Raw genomic sequence first — 21,404 nt, forward strand, 5'->3', positions numbered from 1 at the left:
CATACTTCTACAGGTAGCTGTCCAGTTTTCCCAGCACCACTTATTGAAGAGGCTGTCTTTTCGCCACTGTGTATCCTTCCCTCCTTTAACAAAGATAAGGTGACCATATGTGTGTGGGTTTATCTCTGGGCTTTCTATCCTGTTCCATTGATCTATATTTCTGTTTTTGTGCCAGTACCATACTGTCTTGATTACTGTAGCCTTGTAGTATAGTCTGAAGTCAGGGAGCCTGATTCCTCCAGCTCCATTTTTTGTTCTCAAGATTGTTTTGGCTATTCGGGGTCTTTTGTGTTTCCATACAAATTGTGAAATTTTTTGTTTTAGTTCTGTAAAAAATGCCAGTGGTAATTTGATAGGGATTGAATTGAATCTGTAGATTGCTTTGGGTAATAGAGTCATTTTCACAATGTTGATTCTTCCAATCCAAGAACATGGTATATCTCTCCACCTATTTGTATCATCTTTAATTTCTTTCATCAGTGTCTTATAGTTTTCTGCATACAAGTCTTTTGTCTCCATTGGTAGGTTTATTCCTAGATATTTTATTCTTTTTGTTGCAATGGTAAATGGGAGTGTTTTCTTAATTTCCCTCTCAGATTTTTCATCATTAGTGTATAAGAATGCCAGAGATTTCTGTGCATTAATTTTGTATCCTGCTACTTTACCAAATTCATTGATTAGTTCTAGTAGTTTTCTGGTAGCATCCTTAGTATTCTCTATGTATAGTATCATGTCATCTGCAAACAGTGACAGCTTTACTTCTTCTTTTCCTATTTGGATTCCTTTTATTTCTTTTTTTTCTCTGATTGCTGTGGCTAGAACTTCCAAAACTAGGTTGAATAAAAGTGGTGAGAGTGGGCAACCTAGTCTTGTTCCTGATCTTAGTGGAAATGGTTTCAGTTTTTCACCATTGAGAACAATGCTGGCTGTGGGTTTGTCATATATTGCCTTTATTATGTTGAGGAAAGTTCCCTCTATGCCTACTTTCTGCAGGGTTTTTATCATAAATGGGTGTTGAATTTCGTCAAAAGCTTTCTCTGCATCTATTGAGATGATCATATGGTTTTTCTCCTTCAGTTTGTTGATATGGTGTATCACGTTGATTAATTTGCGTATATTGAAGAATCCTTGCATTCCTGGAATAAACCCCACTTGATCATGGTGTATGATCCTTTTAATGTGCTGTTGGATTCTGTTTGCTAGTATTTTGTTGAGGATTTTTGCATCTATGTTCATCAGTGATATTGGCCTGTAGTTTTCTTTCTTTGTGACGTCTTTGTCTGGTTTTGGTATCAGGGTGATGGTGGCCTCATAGAATGAGTTTGGGAGTGTTCCTCCCTCTGCTATCTTTTGGAAGAGTTTGAGAAGGATAGGTGTTAGCTCTTCTCTAAATGTTTGATAGAATTCGCCTGTGAAGCCATCTGGTCCTGGGCTTTTGTTTGTTGGAAGATTTTTAATCACAGTTTCAATTTCAGTGCTTGTGATTGGTCTGTTCATATTTTCTATTTCTTCATGGTTCAGTCTTGGCAGGTTGTGCATTTCTAAGAATTTGTCCATTTCTTCCAGGTTGTCCATTTTATTGGCATAGAGTTGCTTGTAGTAATCTCTAATAATCTTTTGTATTTCTGCAGTGTCAGTTGTTACATCTCCTTTTTCATTTCTAATTCTATTGATTTGAGTCTTCTCCCTTTTTTTCTTGATGAGTCTGGCTAATGGTTTATCAATTTTATTTATCTTCTCAAAGAACCAGCTTTTACTTTTATTGATCTTTGCTATTGTTTCCTTCATTTCTTTTTCATTTATTTCTGATCTGATCTTTATGATTTCTTTCCTTCTGCTAACTTTGGGGTTTTTTTGTTCTTCCTTCTCTAATTGCTTTAGGTGCAAAGTTAGGTTGTTTATTCGAGATGTTTCCTGTTTCTTAAGGTATGATTGTATTGCTATAAACTTCCCTCTTAGAACTGCTTTTGCTGTATCCCATATGTTTTGGGTCGTCGTGTCTCCATTGTCATTTGTTTCTAAGTACTTTTTGATTTCCTCTTTGATTTCTTCAGTGATCACTTCGTTATTAAGTAGTGTATTGTTTAGCCTCCATGTGTTTGTATTTTTTACAGATCTTTTCCTGTAATTGATATCTAGTCTCATAGCATTGTGGTCAGAAAAGATACTTGATACAATTTCAATTTTCTTAAATTTGCCAAGGCTAGATTTGTGACCCAAGATATGATCTATCCTGGAGAATGTTCCATGGGCACTTGAGAAAAATGTGTATTCTGTTGTTTTTGGATGGAATGTCCTATAAATATCAAGTAAATCCATCTTGTATAATGTATCATTTAAAGCTGTGTTTCCTTATTTATTTTCATTTTGGATGATCTGTCCATTGGTGACAGTGGGGTGTTAAAGTCCCCTACTATGATTGTGTTACTGTCGATTTCCCCTTTTATGGCTGTTAGTATTTGCCTTATGTATTGAGGTGCTCCTATGTTGGGTGCATAAATATTTACAATTGTTATATCTTCTTCATGGATTGATCCCTTGATCATTATGTAGTGTCCTTCTTTGTCTCTTGTAATAGTTTTAATTTTAAAGTCTATTTTGTCTGATATGAGATTTGCTACTCCAGCTTTCTTCTGATTTCCAGTTGCATGGAATATCTTTTTCCATCCCTTCACTTTCAGCCTGTAAGTGTCCCCAGGTCTGAAGTGGGTCTCTTGTAGACAGCATATATATGGGTCCTGTTTTTGTATCCATTCAGCCAGTCTGTGTCTTTCGGTGGGAGCATTTAATCCATTTACATTTAAGGTAATTATTGATATGTGCATTCCTCTTACCATTTACTTAATTGTTTCGGGTTGTTCTTGTAGGTCTTTTCCTTCTCTTATGTTTCTTGCTTAGAGAAGTTCCTTTAGCATTTGCTGTAAAGCTGGTTTGGTGGTGCTGAACTCTCTCAGCTTTTGCTTGTCTGTAAAGGTTTTAATTTCTCCATCAAATCTGAATGAGATCCTTGCTGGGTAGAGTAATCTTGGTTGTAGGTTTTTTTCCTTCATCACTTTAAATATGTCCTGCCACTCCCTTCTGGCTGTTAACCTTATGGGGATTCCCTTGTGTGTTATTTGGTGTTTTTCCCTTGCTGCTTTTAATATGTTTTCTTTGTATTTAATTTTTGACAGTTTGGTTATTATGTGTCTTGGCGTGTTTATCCTTGGGTTTATCCTGTATGGGACTCTCTGTGCTTCCTGGACTTGATTGACTATTTCCTTTCCTATATTAGGGAACTTTTCAACTATAATCTCTTCAAATATTTTCTCAGTCCCTTTCTTTTTCTCTTCTTCTTCTGGGACCGCTATGATTCGAATGTTGGTGCGTTTAACGTTGTCCCAGAGATCTCTGAGACTGTTCTCAGTTCTTTTCATTCTTTTTTCTTTCTTCTGCTCTGCATTAGTTATTTCCACTATTTTATCTTCCAGGTCACTTATCCGTCCTTCTGCCTCAGTTATTCAGCTACTGATCCCATCTAGAGTATTTTTCATTTCATTTATTGTGTTGCTTATCATTACTTGCTTCCTCTTTATTTCTTCTAGGTCCTTGTTAACTGTTTCTTGCAATTTGTCTATTCTATTTCCAAGATTTTGAATCATCTTTACTATCATTATTCTGAATTCTCTTTCAGGTAGACTGGCTATTACCTCTTCATTTGTTAGGTCTGGTGTGTTTTTATCTTGCTCCTTCATCTGCTGTGTGTTTTTCTGTCTTCTCATTTTGCTTATCTTACTGTGTTTGGGGTCTCCTTTTTGCAGGCTGCAGGTTCGTAGTTCCCTTTGTTTTTGGTGGCTGTCCCCAGTGGCTGAGGTTGGTTCAGTGGGTTGAGCAGGTTTCCTGGTTGGGGGGACTAGTGCCTCTGTTCTGGTGGATGAGGGTGGATCTAGTCTTTCTGGTGGGCAGGTCCACGTCTGGTGGTGTGTATGGGGATGTTGGTAGCCTTATTATGATTTTAGGCAGCCTCTCTGCTAATGGATGGGGCTGTAGACCTGTCTTGCTCTTTTTTGGGTATAGGGTGTCCAGCACTGTTTGTTGCTGGTCCTTGAGTGAAGCTGGGTCTTGGTGTTGAGATGGAGATCTCTGGGAGATTTTTGCCGTTTGATTATTACGTGGAGATGAGAGGTCTCTTGTGGTCCAGTGTCCTGAGGTTGGTTCTCCCACCTCAGAGACACAGCCTTGACACCTGGCTGGAGTGCCAAGAGCCTTTAATCCACACGGCTCAAAATCAAAGGGAGAAAAAAAATAGAAAGGCAAGAAAGGAAGGAAGGAAGGAGGAAGGGAGGGAAGGAAGGAAGAAAGGAAGGGAGGGAGGAAGAAAGGAAGGGAGGAAGGAAGGAGGGAATAAAGAAAGGAAGGGAGGGAGGAAGGAAGGAGGGAATAAAGGAAGGAAGGGAGGAAGGAAGGAAGGAGGGAGGGAAATAGGAAAGAAAGGAGGGAAGAAAGGAAGAAAGAAAGGCGAGAAGACAAAATAAAGTAGGGTAAAATGCAGTTATTAAAATAAAAAAATAATTATTAAGAAGAAAAATTTCTATTAAAGAAAAAAAACCAAAAAAAAAAAAAACCAAAAAACGGGTCGGTCTAACCCTAGGACAAATGGTGAAAATAAAGCTATACAGACAAAATCTCACACAGCAGCACTCACATACACACTCACAAAAACAAAAAAGGAGAAAATAATAGTATATCTTGCTCCCAAAGTCCACCTCCTCAACTTGGGATATTTCGCTGTCTCTTCAGGTTTTCCACAGCTGCAGGGCACTTCAAGTTGACTGTGGAGCTTTAATCCACTGCTTCTGAGGCTGCTGGGGGAGACCTCCCCTCTCTTTGTTCGCACAGCTCCTGGGGTTCAGCTTTGGCCTTGGCCCCGCCTCTGCGCGTAGGTCGTTGGAGGGTGTCTGCCCTTCGCTCAGACAGGACGGGGTTAAAGGAGCAGCTGATTCGTGGTCTCTGGCTCACTCAGGCCAGGGGGAGGTAGGGGCACAGATGCGGGGCGAGCCTGCGACGTCAGAGGCCGGCGTGACGCTGCACCGGCCCGAGGCGCGCCGTGCGTGACGTTGCACCGGCCTGAGGCGCGCCGCGCGTTCTCCCGGGGAAGCAGTCCCTGGATCCCGGGACCCCAGCAGTGGCGGGCTGCACAGGCTCCCGGAAGGGGCGGTGTGGAGAGTGACCTGTGCTCGCACATAGGCCTCTTGGTGGCGGCAGTAGCAAACCTAGGGTCCCACACCCGTCTCTGTTGTCTGTGCTGACAGCCGCAGCTCGCGCCCGTTTCTGGAGCTCCTTTAAGCGGCGCGCTTAAACCCCTCTCCTCGCGCAGCAGGAGGCAAAGAGGGAAGAAAAGGTCTCTTGCCTCTTAGGCAGCTCCAGACTTCTCCGGACTCCCTCCCGGCCAGCCGTGGTGCACTAACCCCTTCAGGCTGTTTTCACTCTGCCAACTCCAGACCTTTCCCTGGGATCCGCCCGAGGCTCAGTTCCCAGCCCCGCCCGCCCCAGCGGGTGAGCAGACAAGGCTCTCGGGCTGGTGAGTGCTGATCGGCACCGATCCTCCGTGCGGGAATCTCTCCGCTTTGCCCTCCGCACCCTGTTGCTGCGCTCTCCTCCGCGGCTCCGAAGCTTCCCCCTCCGCCACCCGCAGTCTCCGCCCGCGAAGAGGCTTCTAGTGTGTGAGAACCTTTCCTCCTTCACAGCTCCCTCCCACTGGTGCAGGTACCGTCCCTATTCTTTTGTCTCTGTTTATTCTATTTTCTTTTGCCCTACCCAGGTACGTGGGGAGTTTCTTGCCTTTTGGGAGGTCTGAGGTCTTCTGCCAGCGTTCGGTGGGTGTTCTATAGGAGAAGTTCCACGTGTAGATGTATTTCTGCTATATCTGTGAGGAGGAAGGTGATCCCCGTGTCTTACTCTTCCGCCATCTTCTCGCTCCCCCAGGATATGCTCTTAATTATTAGAATGTAAATTTCAATATACATTCATATGAAATATGAAATCTACTAGTAGATTTTGGCCCACTTGGTCTGTTTTGCCTGAAACTAGTGTGTAAATTCTCCTAGTGTAAGTTTTTCTCCCAATGTCTCTTTGAGTCTCTTGTGTTTCTGCTTTACAAAGTGGTTGCTATATTGTGTGATAGACAGATATTTATAACGTTAGGTATTCACAGTGAATTGTGGTTTTCAGCATTAAAATGTTTGCTTGTCAGGTTTAATGCTTTTTGGCTTGGATTCTGATTTGGTTTATTTGATATAGATATTGAAACTCCAGTTTTCTTATTGTTTCCATTTGACTGGTATAACATTAATTTTTGCTTTATTTTCAACCTCTCTGAATCACTTTGTTTTATGTATGTCTCTTGCACACTACATATAATTATTGCCTTGTGAGACAAATCGAGATGTTTTTCTCTTACTAGGTAAGTTAAGTCCATTCTCATTTATTGATATGACTGATATTTTTGAACTTGACTGTCACATCATTTTATCTTATACATTGCTATATCATGTTTACCTTTTTTCTTTCTCTACATGATGTGTTCCCTTTTCTTTTCTTAAACATTATTTTCTCTTTAATGAAGTTTTATATTTTTGTTCCAGGAGTTTTACACTTTTTAATGTCCTTTATCAAGTTTTCTTAATATGACCATTAAGTGTCTGGGTTATTGATATTTAGTGTCAGTTTTTAGTGACACCTATATATTGCCTATCCAACAATCAATAAATTTATTCAACTTTTCTGTTTCCCTCTGCTTTTCTTCCCATTTTTAATTGCAATATTTCTTTTTCAAAACATGTAATATTTATATATTATTCTTTCAATGTTGTCTCCAACCTTTGTTATCATCTTAGATCTGATTAAATAATATATAATTTCTTCACCACCAGTCCTTTTGTTAAAGTTTCTCCAATTATCTCCTGGATGGATGAAGGTCATTCTCTACTATATTTCTCAAGAGGAATGGGTACAGCTCAGAGGTACAGAAATCTCCCAACTCTTGAATGTTTAAAATTGTTTTTCAATAGCCTTGATACTTGAAGGAGAGATTAGCTGGGTATAAAATCCTTGGTCCACACTTTTTATCCTTGAGTTTCTTGAAAATGCTGTTCCATTGTTGCCATGTTTTGAATGTTGCTTTGAAAGTTTGATGCCAGTCTAATTCCTTATCCCTTGTAAATTCTTTGATGACATTGCTCAGAGGCATTGAGGATTTTTTTCATCTTTTAATGTCAAATATTTTAATAGTATACTTCACTGAGTTGATTGCTGCAGGCAAATTTTCCCAGCAACTTGGTAGGCCCTTTCAATATGTAGAGTGAACTCTTCTTTTATTTCTGGAAAGATTTCTTGGATTATATTCTAAATATTAGTTTTGCTCAATTGTTTCATTTTTTTTTTGCCTAGAGTCAATAATTATATATCTGTTGAATTTTCTTTGCTATCTTCCTGCTTTTTCCTCTTTCTCTCTTCTTTTTTTCTATTTACTTATTTTACTATTTCACTTTCACCGTTTTGATTTCTTTCCTCCTTTTTAAAAATAAGTTTTATTAAATTTTCTTTTTTCTTTTCTTTTTTTTTTTTTTTTTGTGGTATGCGGGCCTCTCACTGTTGTGGCCTCTCCTGTTGCAGAGCACAGGCTCTGGATGCGCAGGCTCAGCAGCCATGGCTCACGGGCCCAGCCGCTCCACGGCATGTGGGATCTTCCCGAACCGGGGCATGAACCCGTGTCCCCTGCATCGGCAGGCAGATTCTCAATCACTGGGCCACCAGGGAAGCCCTATTAAATTTTCTTTGAGTTTATTCTCCTTTTGGGAATGTTGTAATTTTGTCATCATTTGTTATATCATTTTGTCTTTTCTACCACATCTTCCTTGAGTTGAATCATTTCTCATTTCATTTATTCATGCTTATATATATATATATATATATATTTATTTTTAAACTTTGAGTTTATGATTCAAGGTGTTTTAGTTTCGTACCTCCACTTGCTTTTTAAATGCTATTTGATTTAGTGTAGAGTGTTCTGTTACAGTTTTATTGTACTTCTTTGTGTTTTTTTTGGGGGGGGATGGTAGCAGAAATATTTAATTCCCATTTTTTAGTTTATTCTTTTTAGTAGCTTTGTATAATAAATACTGCTTACATCTCTATATTTCTTGGACAGGTGTGGTGGTTTGGGATGCTTATGTGATTATAGCTCAAGGACACTTCATGTCAGAGTAAATGATTGCAGTCTCTTTAGTGGATGACTTTTTCTTTTTTGTTCAATTAGGAGAAGTTTGTTTACCTTGAAATTTCTGCTTTACTTCTGTTTTGATGGATTGTAAACTTCTCCTCTTGCTTCTTTTACACTTAACCACACAAAAGTGTCTCTCCCTTCCTTTTTACCTTTGTTTCCCCAGAAGTATCACCTTCCCAAGACTGCCTTCTCATGTGTGTTTTAAAATCCCCTTTCTGTAGTCAGTGTTCTGAAGGACCAGAACTCTTCTTCAGTAGTTTTGCATGTAAGGAAGACTTTCCCTTTCTGGGAGATTTTATTTCAACCTTTTGTTCTCTAGCACAGTTTTTCTGGACCTCTGGGCCTCTCTGCAAAGATTTGCGTCAGGGGCTTGATAAATAGGTATGTTATCTTACTTTATTAAATTTATAGGTAATTTTGAGTTTGTTATATGGAAAGAAAGGGAGTAGACAAATACTCATGTTTTTGTATAGTTTTGGAGGATGGCTAGAGAGATTTGGATTTAGACAATTGTGAAGCTACCTGGAGTTCCTCTGTTGTCCCTGGTTTATAGATGAGACAACCAAGACTTGGTGAGTTCAGGTGATTACCACAACCCAGCTTAAATGTCACATGTCCACTTAACTACTATCTATACTGCTTCTGAAATTACAAATATAGTTTAATTTGCAGTGCATCCAACCAACGTATGTTATTCAAAGCAATTATCCCAAGAATCAAAACTGACATGGTAGCAGAATAGCATATCAAAGTGGTCAAGCTACTTAGGAAACAGCTTTAAAATGAGACAGTCCAAGCCTTAGGAATTGGGGAGAATAATTGAGTAAGGTCAGAATGGACAGATAAAGTGTGAAAATATGCAATGTGAAATGGACCAAAGTACACAATGAGAGAAATCCAACTTCAGGGTCAATAAAGAAGTAGAAAAAGTGGTGGATTTAGGAAAGTGTCATTTGTTTTCAGGAAGGGAAATCAGCATCAGCATAAGCATTAGCTTACATCCAGGATAAGCACAGTTAGGGAAATAAATTTGTACTTTCCTGAAACCATAAACCAAATAAAATTAATGTGATATAACCAGTCTTTTGAATAATCCTTACCATTATTCTCCTTTAAAAATTAATATTTGCTATTTGTTTGGGTACATGGGATCTTAAACTGAAAATGGCAAGATGTATTTTCAAAGAGTGGTCACTTTCAAATGTTTGAGGGATGGAAAAATGAAGCTGTATAGAGCACAGATAATTATCACCTGAAGGCTCAAAAGGAAGTGGATCTGTGAACATGCAGAAGGATAAGTGCCTTTGAAAGAACTAAATGTTCCCGATGATACATTGTGTTTCTATGCTTCATGTTGATTCTGAGAAATGGCAGGTCCAATCCATGGATTTAGGTGTGTTTAATATGAAATAAGTGAGAGCTCAGCAAGTTTCTCAAAAAACCTTGTTCTTCTCAGATATTCAGAGACTATGGAAACCTATATCTGCCTAATGCCAGCTTGGTATGTTTCTGGCAAACAGGCCTAAGGTTTTGATGTTATGGTTATTGTTTGTTACTTTCATATTCTTCTTGGGGGAAATGTGACCTCGTGGAGTAAGCAAACAGCCAGAATTCTGTGACCGTTAGGCTGTCTTGTGTTTGAATGCTTTATTTTGTATTAAAAATTGTTTCTTCTATGCATGTTTCTAAAATTAATGAATGCCTCATTCATAAAGAAGAGAGATTCAGTTTCTTAGTGGATAAATCTAATTCTAGAGAACAGAAGCAATATTTAACATTATATTCTTACTCAAAGGAGGGCACCAGATTTTACTGAGATATACAGGAAATGAATTGAAATTTGGGACAACATTTCCTTGCTATTTATGATGAAATAAGCTGTTTGCAACATATAGTTGTCTGCTTCATTTGAGATTGTTGATTGCTCTCTCCATCTTGAAATTCTCCTTTTTTTCATACTTTGATGACTTTTCTCTCTCTTTTCCCTCTCTGGAATAAAGTAGTGAATTTATTTTTATTTTATATTTTACATTGTATTTTGATAAAATACATTTAACATAGTATTTACCAACTTAACCATTTTAAGTGTACATACAATTCAGTGGTATTAAGTACATATATAATGTTGTGTAACCATCATTACCCTTCCTCTCCAGAACTCTTTTCACCTTTTAAGACTGAAATACTATACCTGTTAAACAGTAACTCCCTGTTTCTCCCTGCTCCCAGCCCTCGGCAACCACCTTCCTGTATCTATGATTTTGACTACTCTAGGTACCTCATGTAGATGAAATCATACAGTATTTGTCTCTATGTGACTGACTTACTTCACTTAGCATAAAGTCCTCAAGGTTTATCTATGTTGTAGCATATGTCAGAATGTCCTTCCTTTTTAAGGCCAAATAATATTCCATTGTACAGACGGGTTCGGGGAACAGATAGTTAGGGAGTCTGGGATTGACAAGTACACACTACTATATTCAAAATGGATAACCAACAAGGACCTACTGTATAGCACAGGAACTCTGCTCAATAGTATGTTAACAACTTAAATGGGAAAATAATTTGAAGAATAGATACATGTATAGGTATAACTGAATCACTTTGCTGTACACCTGAAACTATCAAAACATTGTTAATCAAGTATACTCCAATATAAAATAATAAGTTAAAAAATATTCCATTGTATGCATATACCACATTCTAATCCATTCACCTGTCAGTGGACATTTAGGTTTCTTCCACATTTTATCTCTTACGGATAATGCTGCAGAACATGGGTGGACAAATGTCTCTTTAGGGCTTTGCTTTCTGTTCTTTTGTATATACACCCAGAAATGGAATTGCTGGATCATATGGTAATTTTATTTTTAAGTTTTTGAAGAACTGCCGTATTGTTTTCCATGTGACTGTACCACTTTACTTTCCCACCAACAGTGTGTAAGTGTTCCAATTTCTCCACATCCTCAACAAAACTTATTTTCTGTTTTATGATATTTTCTAATATGTGTGAAGTGGTGTCTCACTGTGTTTATAATTTGCATTTCCCTAATGATTAGTCATATTGAGCAACTTTTTATATGCTCCTTAGCCATTTATATATCTTCTTTGAAGAAATGTCTGTTTAAGTCCCTTGCTCATTTTTGAATTGAGTTGTTTGTTTGTTGTTGTTGACAGTTAGGAGTTCTCTATATAGCCTTGATATTCCATTTTTTTCTCTTTTGTGAGCATTCTTTCCTCCCTCCATTCTTTAAATGAGTATTTCTCTCTAAGTGTGGTCTGAAAACTATGTAATCAGAATCACTTGGGATATGTGTTTGGGATACACCATCTCTGAATCCACCACTCTGTCTATTGAATCAGTCACTAAACTAGGGTCCCTGGATGATTCATTTTAACCAGCTTTCTGAGTAGAACTTCACAAATATTAAAATTTGAGAGCATTTCCTTACATGTCAGCCCTTTCCAGGGTTTCAGTTCCAGTTCACTGTTCTCAATCTCATGGTTTAAGTACCACCTACTGATATGCTGACAACCTTCAAAGGTATCATTTTCAGTCCTGACCATTTGTTTTCATATATCCAGCAGACCCAGACACCTCAAAGTCAATACATGTAAAAGTGAACTTATTATCTTACTCCATAAACCTGCTCCTTCATCTGTAGTCTCCATCGGTAGCACCATCATCCATCATCTATCATCTAATCACTGAAGTTGAAAGTTTTAAAGTTAGAAAATTGGAAACAAACTTTGTTTCCCGTTCTCCTTCCCCCCTCTCCTCAACCAGTCAATCAATGCATTCAACAGATTTTACCTTCAAGTATTTCCCAAACATTTTCCTGCTTCCCTGATACAAATATCATAGATACAATTAAGTTCTTCACCATATGTCTGCTGGACTCTCTCCTCTCTCTTCTTTTTGAACCATCTCCCTTACAGACTTCAGTTTGGCTTATCTAAATGCAAAGTGTATCGGCTCAAGTCCCAGCAGGAAACAATGGGCACCCTCAAAATAAGATTAATTCAAGGAAGCTTTATTCACAAAGAGATTATGTCCACAGATTTGGGTGTAAGACAACTACAACGGATGGTGTAATAGTCTGGCCAAGCTGTTACCACTTCTACATCCCATGGGATGAGGTGAGGGAGTGGCTACTAGAACACAGAAAAATAAAGTGGGTAGAGCTGGCTGATTTCAAAAAAGCAGAGATCTTTGATTACTCAAGGGACATCCCAGACCAAAGTTTGTTCATATCACACCAGATAAATACCTCATCCTCATTCCCACCCTCCCTCTAATATTTGACTGGGGACCCTGTTGGGAAACCCAACTAGATATCAGAAGGCATGAGTATCCCTTGATGCAATCTGTACCAGTTAGTCTCCAAGGCAGAACACAGAATTGAAACGAGTAGAGAATGGCTCTTGAAGTGTAGTGGAATGATCCAGCACACAGATTTTACAACATAACTCCATCGCTTATAAATATTTGGGCTCCCCCATCTCCTATTAGCTAAATTTAGGTTCTTTAAAATGAAACATAGGGAGGGGGAAGGGTAAGCTGGGACGAAGTGAGAGAGTGGCATGGACATATATACACTACCAAATGTAAAATAGATAGCTAGCGGGAAGCAGCCGCATAGCACAAGGAGATCAGCTCGGTGCTTTGTGACCACCTAGAGGGGTGGGATGGGAAGGGTGGGAGAGAGATGCAAGAGGGAGGAGATATGAGGATGTGTGTATATGTATAGCTGATTCACTTTGTTATAAAGCAGAAGCTAGCACACCATTGTAGAGCAATTATACTCCAATAAAGATGTTAAAAAAAAAGAAACACAAAATATTTTTATTGCCCCATTGCCTCTTTGTCTGGCAGTCTCTGCCTTGCTTATCATGCTAGAAATGCAAGTTGCTTGTGGTTCCATATTAAGCTCTTAGTATTTCTTACCTCCATGTTTTTGTTGAGGCCTTTCCTTCTAGAGGAAGTCCTCTCTTCCTCTTTCCAACTTCTCCCAAGAAATGGCTCAGTCACATCCCTGATTAACATCCCTCTTCTTATTTTTTTACAAACAGCCTGATTTGGCTAGTTAGTGGTTCTCAGTATTGTCTGAATCTAACATTGCTCTTACCTCATTGTTTCATTATTATCTGTTTATGTATTTGACTCCCCAAACAGACTCTGAATTCTTGAATAAAGAATAAAGAAATAACATCTCGAATAAAGAAATAACATCTTATATATGCTTAAAGTCCCAGAGCTAAGCCCAGTGCCTATTTGTTGAAAGAAAAAAAAGGAATTAGTAATTTCTCCCTGTCTCTTCTCTCTTGCTGTGCATATGCTAATAGTCAAAAGGATCACTTTCAGATTTCTAAAATATGGTGTGCATCTAAGTACCTCTCAGTGGGGCTGCAGCCAGCATTAATATTGAAGTGGTAAGTAATGGCCAATTTTGTTTCCTCTGTAATGGAAATGGATGGAAGGAAGGTTCACTGTGGATAATTAGATTGATTTTAGTTTTACCATTTTTATATCCAGACAGTTCTTAAAAGTGATTGTTGTAATTACAGAAAGACAAGCTGTTACAGAGAGCCATTCTTTATTTTTCTCTATCCAATCTAGACTCTCTGTGCTGCTGAAAAGACTGTCTCCTTCTCCTCCTCATTCTCTGCACACCATCCTTAAAAGACTTGTATTTTCACTTTAAATTAACATCTTATCAGTGTAGATTGAAACATGGAAGATTGAGGCCACAGTGAGGGCATACAGAATCCATCAATGTATAAAGTGATTTTCATTTAACATCTATAGGGTATATACCTTGATTATAATATGACATATCAGGAAGTACAGGGCAAACTTCTAGCCTGCATTCCAGAAACTTAAAATAAGTTGCCTCTGTAAAAAGGTAGGCGGTTATTAGAGGGGAGACAGCCTTTCATAAATCCTGCTTTTTGCTAGGAAGTATTTTTCCTAAGCAGGTTCTGATTCCTCCTGTTGGCTCTCCTTCCTTCTAAACTCTCTGCCCCTGGGGAGCAGGTGTTGTGCTGATTGTTTTTTAACTGTGGTGAATTTGGAGCAGATAACTCTACGTGTCTCAGAATGGTTTCAGAATATAGGGGGATATTTGTCAGCCATTTGTGATACTTAGAATGGGTAAAGCCTCTCATTCACTATAATGTTTTCAGTCAAATAAAGTGCCAAGGAAATAAATGCTGGCATTGACACCACAATCAATTATTTTTTATGATGACAGTGTTCTAGGTGCTATTTAAAATTTTAGTTTGAAACAGAAAATTCTTATTCACCTGTTTTTTTTTCTTTGCTATGATGCAAAGCAATAAAAATATGGTTTATGAAGGAACCCATCTCTCATTTATATTGGTCAACAAGACAAATAGGAAAAGAAGAACAGGAAGTTCACTTAGAAAATAATAAAATTACCTCTGTGAATAGAAATGAGAATAAGAAATCACAATGTCAGACATTGTGATATCCTTGAAGATAGAATTTGTATTCTTTGTTGTTCCTGGCAAAATTCTTTGCATGTTGCTTAGTAAATTTGTGTTGCATTTAACTTAGTTAATTCAAAACATATATTTCTGTAGTTCAAAAATTGTTCATGAGAAAGTCTCAGGAAGAAACATATTAATTTAGGCATCACAGTGTACATTGATATATATGCAAATATATTTCCAAAATCACATGACACCTCATTAAAGCTAATTCTGCTTGGGTTTTAGTGAATCAAAAAGGAAAAAAAAAATTATCATGTTTGCCACCCAAAAACCACACATTTTACTCTGCATCAAAAAGCCTTGTAGTTTGATTGTTCTGCCAGTGGAAGTGATTGGATGTAATGCAGTGCCTTTGTCCTTGCTGACATCCTATAGAAGTTTGTTCACATGGTATTGTCATAATTAGTCAGGGGATAAAACAAGTAATGCAAAATTTAGAAATAATATTAGCTTTTAAGAAGGTAAAGTATGATTGTTAGGAGATGGCATTCAAGATATCCAACAAATAACTCTCTTAAGTTCTGAATCAAATGAGAATTAGATAAAAAATTACTGGAGATAGACACTGGAGTTAAAATTATGTAATTGGTTTCGACCCTGACTCTGCCACTTACTGACTCTGTGATCTGGGGACAAGCCTCTTCTGCCTTAATTTTCTTATCTGAATATGGGCATAGTAACACCATCCCAGTTAGGGTTTTACAAGGATAGAATGAGATCATGTATATAAAGTTCTTTGCAATAATTGTAGCTATTATTATAATAAATGATGGAGAATTAACTTCTAAAAGAGCAATAATTTCAATGGATTATTGAAAGCATCCCAATAACAAAAAGTGAGAATATAACCTAAGATGAAGGTTGGCTATTTTGACATTTCTAAAGATCTTGAAGAGCAAAAATGGACTATGTTGCAGAAGAGGGCACATGTTCTTTACAGGTAGGTGAGCAAGTGAGGAAGCGTAAAGGGACAGGGATCCATGCATGCCCAATTTTCTTAACCAAAATTCACCTTTTAGGGAATTTACTCCTTCTACCTGGGAGACAAATGAGTGAGGACACAGAGACAATTCAGAAAGCTATGCTCATGGATCTTCCTCCACATGGAAGGATATATTGGGACTAGGAATTTAAGTCCCCACTCCCAACAATAATGGCCATCACATTTTATTGTAATTATTTGATGTTTACTATTAGAAAATAAGTTTGGTTAAGGGAAGACATCAGTTTGATTGGTTGACTATTCTATTACAGACACCAAATACAGTGAATGACTTATGTTAGGTGCTCAACAGATATCGATGAATGACTAAATGAATGAATAAATCCATTCTCTTGGCTTCTATAACTCTGCTGTGTATTGTGCACATCAGGCTGTTATAAACCACATCATTAAATATTTCAATAATATTATTTTATTACTGTGCTTCTACTTGTGCAAGAAACTATTGTAAACATTTTACATGTATTAACTCATTCGACTCCTACCAATCTTAGAGGTAGGTATCATCACTATCACTATTTTTCAGATGTGTAAATTAAGACAAAAAGTGGTTAATTTTCCAACATCATGTGATAGTAATTACAGAACAGTTATTATGATTCAATGCTCACCAAAACCCTGGCTACAGTTTGGCTGCCATATCTTACAGAGAAAGAATTAGTAGGTCATAGGACAGGATATCTATTCACTTTTTTTTCTTTTAATTTTTATTTCATATTGGAGTATAGTTGATTAACAATATTGTGTTTGTTTTGGTTGTACAGCAAAGTGATTCAGTTATACATATACATGTGTCTATTCTTTTTCAAATTCTTTCCCCATTTAGGTTATTACAGAATATTGAGCCAAGTTCCCTGTTCTATACAGTAGGTCCTTGGTGGTTATCTTAAATACCTCATTTTTAATTATAAATGAACACACTAACATCACTCTGCAGAGAACTTCCTTCGTGGAAATTGGTCCTCAAGACTCTATAACTTTTTTATGAGTTATCAAGACCAAATTTCTGGGCCAGTTAAATAAGAAGTTTATTGTTTTTATTTTACCAAGTTGATGCTAATCTGTGGGACTTCCAGATGTCCAGCTGGCTGGCTTTTCTCTGGTGACATAGCTATTTCTTTCTAAGTCCCTATGAAGCAGCAAATTCACCAAATATTTTAACTTATATGTCTATACAATTGTGTCTTCTGTACTAGACTGCTACATTAATTACAAGCAGGGACGGGGACCTCATTCAGTCCCTTATGTTGAACTCAGGACAGAGAAATTGATAAATTTCTGTTTGAGTATATGAGGCATCTATATTCTCTACTCTGAATTGGCTATTTAGAGTTTGGGAATAGTCTCCAGAGTTGGAACAGAGTTTAGTTTTAGGAAAATAACATATTGGTTTGACAGGATATATGTGTACCTTTGACTCCATACTCTAATAAATGGACCAATTACTAAATACATAATTTAAAAGACATAGTTGATCTGACAGTTCATTAGTCAAATAACTGATTTTAAGCATTTGTTTTGTGCTGAAAGTTTGCTGTAGAGGGACTGAAAACACTTGTAATTTGGACATATAAGTGGAGAAAAATACCTTATAGTTTATAATCAAGGGCTAAGAGCTGGGTAAAGACCATAAAAGCAGTGGGACACTTGGTTAAAACACCTGACAAAAGTTCCCTAGAAGGAGTTAGACTTTAGTTGTTCCTTAAAGAATTCATGGAATTGGGTAGCTTAAAGAATTCCAAGATGGTTGGAAAACATGAAGAAAGCAAAAAAGCAGGAATGAGGGTGGTGCATGTGGAGGGGCTATTTCAAGATAAAGGATCACGTACATCACATGTAGGCAGTCAGATTTTGTCAAGTGCACTCATAGCTTATGGTATTTATTACCATATCCATTTATGTGATTTCCTTCGATTCATACCATTTGGAGGGGAAAATACCCTTTAACTTACTATGTTTATACTATTTAGAAATACAAAGCATTCTGTAAACTGAGATTATACTTTTTTGGACATGTGGGTGTGAATTGTAGCATAAATAGAACATACATGGATACAGAAGGCAGTCCTAGGTAGGAATTTTGACCTGGACACTTACTATGTAACCTTGGCTTAGCTGAGTAACCTCTCTGAGCTTCAGCTTCCTCATCTGTTAAATAAGAAAAAAATTATGGTAGCTAGGCATAGAGTTATAAATATTAAATGAAATAAAGATTATCAAAAGTCCACTATTACACTGGCTGTCACATAGTTGCCACTTGATGACTTGTGGCTACTACTATTCTATTGTTTAATAAACAGTAGCATATTGCATTCTGCTGTTTGACATATCCTAAGGAGGGGAGTGCTAATCCACACTGTTCTACCTCTCTACTTTCCCTAATATTTGTTATCCTTCTCCCCACACTTGGGCTATGAAGATGCTTGGTCTTTCTTCATATGAACTAAAGGTACTTTTTCCAATTCCAAAATATGAAAGTAGGTAAACATTAATCTACCACGAATTACCCAAACCATTTCTTTCTTTCAGCCTTTAGGTCATAAAAAAAACAATAACAATAACAGTGGTAGCAAACATTATTTGGAATCATAAGTCATACAGCATTCTCACCCTGTGTAGCAAGGAATTAAGGAAAAATAAGTTCTTCTAAAAGATCTGGATTCAAGTGTTGCTACTTATTGCTCTTGAACTTTGGAGGAGGGATTTTTTAAGTTTACAAATAATAAGAATATCAAAGATTAAAAAAGGTTCTTGGGTGTCTCAATAAATCAGAATCAAGATGTTTAATTCCATTCATTATACCATATTTTAAAACAAGAGTATCACATAGTGTACATAAAATACAATAAATGTTCAAATGAGCAGATTAACTTGCTTTCCATTTAAAAAAATTGGTGAATTTTCTCACAACTAAAAGATATCATTTTAGGTTACCATTATTTTCACAGTGCCCCAAAAAGACTACCTGTGATAAGAATCAACATACTTCCTTTAGCTCTTTTTTGGCTTATTAACAGGGTATGAAAAGGGGATCTAAGCTCAAAATGTAATATATTTTTCTGTAATAATTAAAACAATGAGTGAAAAGGGGAATGCACTTCCTGTGTCTATAGAGTTACGGACTGAATTGTGTCCCCTCAAAATTCACATGTTGAAGCCCTAAGCCTCAGTGTGACTATATTTGGAGATAGGGCTGTTAAGGAGGTGACTCAAGTTAAATGAGATCATAAATGTGGAGCCTTATCTGATAGGACTGGTGAATTTATAAGAAGAGGAAGAGGCACCAGAGATCTCTCTCTGCCTCTATGTACACACAAAGGAAAAGAAAAGAGGCCTCACCAGAAATCAACATTGCTGGCACTTTGATCTTGGACTTTTAGCCTCCAGCTATCAGAAAAGAAAATTTCTATTGTTTAAGCCACCTAGTCTCTGGTATTCTTTTATGGCAGCTTGAGCAGGCTAATATATATATATATATGTGTGTGTGTGTGTTTTAAAACAGCTCTCAGTATAATTTAGTTGTTATATATAATGAGTATCAAATTCTGTTCTTGTAATGTCTACTGTAACAGTATATTCTAAAATAATGGACATTTTTTTATGCGACAAAGTCTAAATATCTTCATCTTGCTAAAAGTTAAAATTTTATAATTTATAAATATAAAAATATTCTTTTCTGGAAGAAAGTGTACAGAATTTGATAGTGCTATGGGGGTTAATGCATTCATGGAATTACTTCATTACAATTGTGAATCCATCTAATAATGAATTAGATGACTATTACCCTAATTGCTTATAGTACAATGTTATGTTGATGTTAAATTCTGTCTAGAGTCAGTACATGAGTAAAATATAGTGGCTATCTTCCTAATGGCACATGATTATAATGATAATAATTTCAATTTGACACATTATCTTTTCACAAATTCATTGCAGAGTATGTATATTATCTTCTTTACTGGAGTTTAGGTAATAAATCCCAAAGCATTACAAGGGCCAGTTTGCTTTTGAGAGTTTTGTCTTTGTCTTTTTGAAGGTAAATAGACTGGCAGCCTTTCTAGTAATGTCCAGAAGACAAATGGCAACCATTCTAAGTAGATTTTCTTCATGTTTCTTCAGTATGTGTTTTGTATGAATACAAATAAGATTACTGCCCATTTAAAGAACAGCATTGTAGTCAGTGATTGGTATTGGGTACACGTTTTCAAAATCAAATATTAATTTTCCTTCAGCTTTAGAATTATGTCATAAGCATAACTAGGTCCCCAATTAGACTTGCACACTTAAATCTTCTGTCTCCAACCCCAAAGCCCCTCTAAGGTTACCTCATTTCTAAGTAGTCTAGGAGCTATCGGGTTGGGGAATTCTGGAGTAAGTAATCCACAGACAAACCCTGTGTTTGTTCTTCATTCTATTTCTTTGGATTTCACTTTTAATGTTGTAGGTGCCTCTGGCTTCTTCATGCGCTTATGTCAAAACGCTGAAAGAACATAAATTCCCAAAGGGAAATTCACATTATTTCAGGTATATCTAGGACATAAAAGGAAAGCATTATAACACTGCAAAAATTCTGCCTAGCTCTCAGAATGTCAATGATTTGTGGTGTTTCTTTCAGGGCAGCTCAATAACGTGTCAGGAACTGAAAATGAAGGCGTACCTGTTGTCCTTTGGAAAACCCCATGTTGGCTCTGAGGGGTTCTCTAATAGTTCTCTTCTTTATTCGGGTTCAGCTCCTGTCTCCTCTTCAGGACCTGACAGCTGATTTCCTGCACCTATAAAAGAACATCTAGTCACATGTATTAAGGAAAAGAGCTATTACAAGGCCATTCTGTAGGAACATGAAATCAGGCAGTGGTGAAAGTTTGATTTAAACCCATTTCCAGAGAAAAGATACAAATAAAATACTATTGCATAGGTTCAAGAGGGCAAAAGAAAGTTCTTACAAAAGGACAACAACCGAGGGACTTCTCTGGTGGTCCAGTGGTTAAGACTCCACTCTCCCAATGCAGGGGGCACAGATTTGATCCCTGGTCAGGGAACTAAGAACCCGCATGCCACACAGTGCAACCAAAATAAATAAATAAAAATAAATAAAATATTTTTAAAAAGGACAACAACCGGTTGTTAAGCATTGGTCCTCTGGGGCTGTTTATACAGAACTTTTTGAAATTCTAGGTCCTAAAGATGGGGGTAAAAGATTTGGCCTGACTTCCCCACTCCCTCACACATACCCAAATTCAGCCTGACTTTTTCAGAATGTGCCCTTTGCATTGGTTCCCTACAACAACAAGAGGGTGGACATGGATCTTGCTTATGTGGTTCCACTTTCAGCTTTTTAACAAGGGTGAAAGCACCAAGTAATGTGAAATATAAGATGCTATGCATAGACTAGCTCAAAAGAAAGCAAGTAAAAAAAAAGCAGTGAAGGAAAGTGTAGAGTCTATAAAAATATGTCAACCCTCCAACCCATTCCCTCCAACTATCAAGAAAAGGAACATTTTTAAAATAGTACTTTAGAGTAGGGATTGCAAAACTTTTTCTGTAAAGAACGAGAGTAAATATCTTAGGATTTCTAAGCCCTATGCTCTTTATAACAGCTACTGAACTCTGCCATTGTTGTAC

At 37.3% G+C, this 21,404-nt stretch overlaps 1 long non-coding RNA gene across 1 annotated transcript; it reads right to left on the reverse strand.

The window, feature by feature from the left end:
* Window positions 1–8,907: 8,907 nt before the first annotated feature.
* Window positions 8,908–20,554, reverse strand: LOC136794369 (uncharacterized). Its single transcript, XR_010841069.1, has 3 exons — window positions 20,440–20,554; window positions 17,880–17,930; window positions 8,908–10,252 (listed from the first exon to the last, which is right to left on the reverse strand). It is a non-coding gene; the product is annotated as an uncharacterized lncRNA (long non-coding RNA).
* Window positions 20,555–21,404: the final 850 nt, after the last annotated feature.

The sequence above is a fragment of the Kogia breviceps genome, chromosome 6 (genome assembly GCF_026419965.1).
Source record: "Kogia breviceps isolate mKogBre1 chromosome 6, mKogBre1 haplotype 1, whole genome shotgun sequence".
Taxonomy (NCBI): domain Eukaryota; kingdom Metazoa; phylum Chordata; class Mammalia; order Artiodactyla; family Physeteridae; genus Kogia; species Kogia breviceps.